We start from the raw sequence: 5,630 nt of genomic DNA on the forward strand, positions 1-5,630 counted from the left end.
TTTGCGAGGATAAAGGCTTGCGTCGCCATATACCCAGCTTCCGGTGTTTTGGGAATAATTTTCCCCCTCGTGTCGATTGACATAAAAGACATGTCGATGTTTTGGACTAAGTTTTCTCTCTCTGCTTCAGGTATATTTTGCAGACGGGATCTCGCTCTCCTTCGAGCTTCCCTATGACTATCTCCCGAAGTTCCTGAATGTCAACTTAGCTCTGCCCTTCGCCTGCTTGATGCGGAGGCTGCTTCCTGCCTCCTGTCCAACTCGATTTTATGTTCCTCGAGCTCCCTCCTGATACGGGCGAGCCTATATTGATACGCTTGTGACTCCTCAGGTGTTGCCGCAATGGTCATTGGTTCTGTACCATCGATAGCTCTTGCGACTCGATCCCATACGGCCTGCGGAAATTGCACCATCTCTCGTGTTCCTGTTCCGATATATTTTGTTCCCAAACCTCGCGCGAGATCTGCGGGATCGACATATGGATTACCCGCATCATCGAAAGCCTCTGACGTCGCTGGTTCTGTTCGGCTTGGTTCTCCAATTGCGTAGATTTGATGATATTTTGGGTTCTGAACTTTGTCGGGTTTGGTGACACCATCGTAGAGATTGGTGAAGACGTTTCCAACGGTGATGGATTTGTCGATGAAGTTGAAGCTGTCGGTGTCGCTCGAGTCATCGCTTATATAGGAGTCCGCGAGATGACTCGAAGGACATGTCGCTGAAGATCTTGACGAGTTTTTCACTCGCCCTGGTGCTGATGAAGCGTGGCGATGAAGTCTCCTCGTCGCTGACTCGATTGATGATGCTGAACTCGAAAAATCAGGATCGACCGCCGATAATCCCGATGAGATCGGAATTTCGAGACGATACGCTCCTTCTTTCTCGACGCGGAAGTGGAACTTTCCGAACGTCATCTCCATGGGCTCCTCAGATACGCATATGCATCCAAACGGGAGGGCGGGTGAGGTACAAAATCAACTAGACCAGTTTCGATCTGTTTACCTCTATCCATTGCGTTGCTTGCAGTTGACGAAGTTGATGATCTTGAACGTGCCATCGAGATCAGATCCTTGACACCTCTAATCCCCACAGACGGCGCCAATTGACAAGGGATTAACTTACGAATGCCTACAAGTTGTAGACTAGGGTTTTAGTCGGAAGTAGAGGGCAAGTAGATCTCGAAGGTTTCAGTCGAAAAGTGCTCGACGATATGAAAACTAGGGTTTTGTGAGACAATGAATCGATGCCTTCTTTGTCCCTCGACTCCCCTTATATAGGAGGCGGAGCCGAGGGATTCGTAATACACAGAGTTACAGAGTCCGGGAGGGTTTCTAACCCATCCCGCAAGATTACAAGTATTATTTCCTAATACAACTCTAGCTTTCCTTAATAGTAATTTGGGCTTCCGATTCTCCTTATCCTTCGAGTCATGGGCCTTCATTAAACCTCGGGTACCATCTTCGGCAGGCCCATTGGGGATGCCTATGTCAACATGTATGGCATTCCGTCACGTATTGTGCTATCTCTCTTTTCATGTTGTTCCACCAGAACAATTCCTTGAGATCCATGTACATCTTTGTACTTCCCGGATGTATAGAGTATGGTGTTTGATGTGCTTCCCGGAGTATAACTTCCTTGATCTCATCAATATCCGGAACGCAAATCCTTTTCTGGAACCATAATGATCCCGACTCTCCTCGGTGAAATTCGATGGTCTTCCCTCATGAATCCTTCTCATCTCCTCCACGATGAATGGATCGTCCAATTGACCCATGATTATCTCATTCTTTAGGTTAACACTTAGTTCATCAACTACTTGTAATGCTGATAGTCCTTCATGAGCTTCATTCTCCCAAAGTTGTATCTGGGCTTGGCTTATTTCCTTCTTCAACTCCGGTGATATTTCTTGTTCCACTCCTCCAGTGCTCTTCCTACTCAAGGCATCTGCTACTACATTAGCTTTTCCTGGAGTATAATTGATGGTCAAATCATAATCCTTGATCAGTTCAAGCCATCTTTTCTGTCTCATATTGAGTTCCTTCTGAGTGAAGAAGTACTTGAGACTCTTATGATCCGTATAGAGCTCACACTTGGCTCCATAGAGAAAATGTCTCCAAGTTTTAAGTGCAAATATGACTGCTTCTAACTCTAAATCATGTGTTGGATAGTTTACTTCATGAGGTCTGAGTTGCCTCGATCCATAGGATATTACTTTCCGATCTTGCATGAGTACGCAACCCAATCCATGTTTGGATGCCTCACAGTACACGGTGTAATCCTTGCCAACTTCCGGGACTGCTAACACCGGTCTTTGTGGTGAGTTTCTCTTTCGAGTCCGAAAACTCTTCTCACACTCATCGGACCACACGAATGGTGTGTTCTTCCTTAACAGCTTAGTCATTGGTCCTGCTATCTTAGAGAATCCTTCAATGAATCTCCGATAGTATCCTACCATTCCTAAGAATCCTCGGATTTCTTTGACAGTCTTGGGTGCTTCCCAATCTAAAACTGCTGCTACCTTGCTCGGGTTGACAGCTATCCCATCCTTGCTGATGACATGACCAAGAAATTCTACTTGATCTAGCCAAAACTCACACTTGCTGAATTTGGCATAGAGTTGATGTTCTCTTAGTGTTTGCAACACTATCCTCAGATGTTCAGCATGTTCATCTTTATCTTTGGAATATATCAAGATATCATCGATGAATACGATGACAAACTTGTCTAGACATGGCATGAAGATCTTATTCATAAGATTCATGAAGATTGCTGGGGCATTGGTTAATCCAAAAGGTACTACTAGATATTCATGATGTCCATACCTTGAGACAAAGGCTGTTTTCGGAACGTCTTCCTTCTTGATCTTTATCTGATGATATCCGGATCTTAGATCAATCTTGGAAAAGACTCCCGCGCCTCTAACTTGATCAAATAGATCTTGTATTCTAGGAAGTGGGTACTTGTTCTTGAGAGTAACATTATTCAGATTCCTGTAGTCTCCGCACATCCTTCGGCCTCCATCTCTTTTATCCACGAATATCACAGGTGATCCCCATGGTGAGATACTCTCCTGAATAAATCCTTTTTGTTCCAAGTCATCCAATTGCTCCTTGAGTTCTTTCAACTCCTTAGGCCCCATCTTGTATGGTGCCTTAGCAATCGGAGCTGTTCCTGGAATTAGGTCGATAGTAAACTCTATCTCCCTATCTGGTGGCATTCCAGGTAATTCCTTAGGAAAAACATCCTGGAATTCATTAACTACGGGTATGTCCTCCAGCTTTACTTCCTTCATGCTATTCAACTGTAGCTCTACTTCAATCTGGGTATGCTTATCTCTAACCTATTCATACCAAGAATGACATCAATGTCCCTCATAGGTAGAATGAAAAGGTCTGCGTCAAAGGCGCACTTATTGATCATAATGACTTGTCCTTGTTTGGTGTGGGTTACTACTATCGTTCCCCCCGCAGAAAGTATGGTTATGGGTGTATCTAACTTAGTGCAACTAATCCCATGTTTGATGATGAATTGCTGAGAAATAAATGATGTAGTTGCACCAGTGTCGAAAAGTACTTTGCCAGGATGAGTAAGTATCTGAAGCGTACCTATCACTGCCTGATCGGAGTTCACCACCTCCTCCAAGCTGGTGCAGTTCAACTTGCCGAAGGGCTTCTTGTTCTTCCAATTGCCTCCGGTATTTCCACCTCGGTTTCCTCCTCCTTGTTTATTCTTAGGGCAATCCCGAAGCATGTGCCCCTCCTCACGACAACCAAAGCATATTATCCTTGGCTTCTTGCAGTCCTTGGAAAAGTGTCCTTTGCCTCCACAGCTATGGCTAACAATTTGAGCCATGAACTGGTTGTTCGAACCCCTTCTGTTGTTGCTGTTGCTGTTGTTGTTGTTGTTGTTGTTGTACCTTGGTTTAAAACTCAAGCCAGTGCTAGGCTTATTGCTGACATATCTCTTAGGATCAAATTTAGCCTTCTTCCTCTTTTCCTCCTGCAGTTGTTTGAAGTCATCTTCAAGAGTGATGGCTGCATCCACCAACTCCTGTAATTCAGTAGCTCTCATCATCCTGAGCTGTACCTTGAACTGGGGACTTAATCCCCGCAAGAACCTCTTCTTCTTCTTGTCCTCGGTGTTGACCTCCTCAACAGCATACCGAGACAGTTTTGAAAACTCCCTGACATAAGTCAGGATGGCCTTATCTTTCTGCTCGAGACTTTCAAATTCTCGACGCTTCAACTCCATTATACACTAGTAGGAAAAGCCTCATCAGTGGCGCACCAAAAATGGATTCTGTGGCGCATGGGAGGTGCGCCACAGAAACTTCGCCACAAAAATAAGGTTTCTGTGGCGCACCGTCCCATGCGCCACAGAATTAAGGTTTCTGTGGCGCACGTGTTCTTAGGTGCGCCACAGAAAAGCGTGCGCCACAGAATTGGTTTTCAGTGCGCCACAGAATTTGCTTGTATTATACACGATTTTGTGCTGCCTACTATACACATGCAGTTTATAGACAACAATATACAGGTTATATACAGTAACATATACAGCAACATTCAGATATAATATAAATATCATGTACATTGCACAGATATAACATAGACATCATCATCACATTACTTAGAGCCTGATCGAGATACTTATATAGTGGCAAGTGTCAAATGTTTTGCATACAACTCTTAATTCATACAAAATTCACAATTTCGAGATACAAAGTAGTCTTCATCCGGTTCCTCCTTTGCTCCCTCATCTCTACCCACCAGGCTCGCTTGCATCGGGGTCTTCATCCAGTTCCTACTATGATGAAAATGGAAGAAAGTGAGACCAACAAGTCCGATGCACAAGAGAAATGGAATAAATGCCTCATACATTGTTGGTCAACACAAATATTAACATTCGGGGACGGCGTAAGTTAGACCAAGTCCGATGCACAAGAGATTGATATTTGTGCTATCTTACCAGGCTCACTTACGCCACCCCGAGTGTACGGTGACCAAACATTTTAATCATCGGCATTTTGAAAATCTCAAAGCAAATGGAATAACAAAATGGAATAAGTGCCTCATACATTGTTGGTCAACACAAATACTATGGTCGAAACCATAGTTGCGGTATACACCGCGAGTATACATTGCAGAAGGGCCCCCTTTTCCCGGCCGCCGTTCCGTGAACGGGTGCTTGACGACACAACAACGCCGATCTGCCTCTCCGGCGCAGAACCACGGCAGTCCCTCGCCGTCCAGTGAACGAGTCCTTGATGCAAAGACCGTGCCGGCCTGCCCAGCATTATGCCGGGCCGTGTTGCCGCGCTTCGAGGCCGTGTGTCCCGCGCCTCGCACTGTTCGCCTTCTTGCCCGGTGAACCAATAGAGCGATCGTTGGAATAAGGAAACCGATGACGGCCGGTCGCAAGATTAAATTGCGATCGGCCGTCATCGGCTTCCTTATTCCAACGATTAGTCTATTTGTTCACCGGGCAAAAGGCGAAGAGTGCAGGCGCGTGAGACACGGCCTGAAGCGCGGCAACGAGGTCGGCATGATGCTAGGGAGGCTGGCACCGTCTTTGCATTAAGGACTCGTTCACGTACTGGACGGCGAGAGAAGAAAAGTGGTGATGCGTCGGAG

This window comes from Lolium rigidum, chromosome 7, assembly GCF_022539505.1.
Source record: "Lolium rigidum isolate FL_2022 chromosome 7, APGP_CSIRO_Lrig_0.1, whole genome shotgun sequence".
In the NCBI taxonomy this organism is placed as follows: Eukaryota; Viridiplantae; Streptophyta; class Magnoliopsida; order Poales; family Poaceae; genus Lolium; species Lolium rigidum.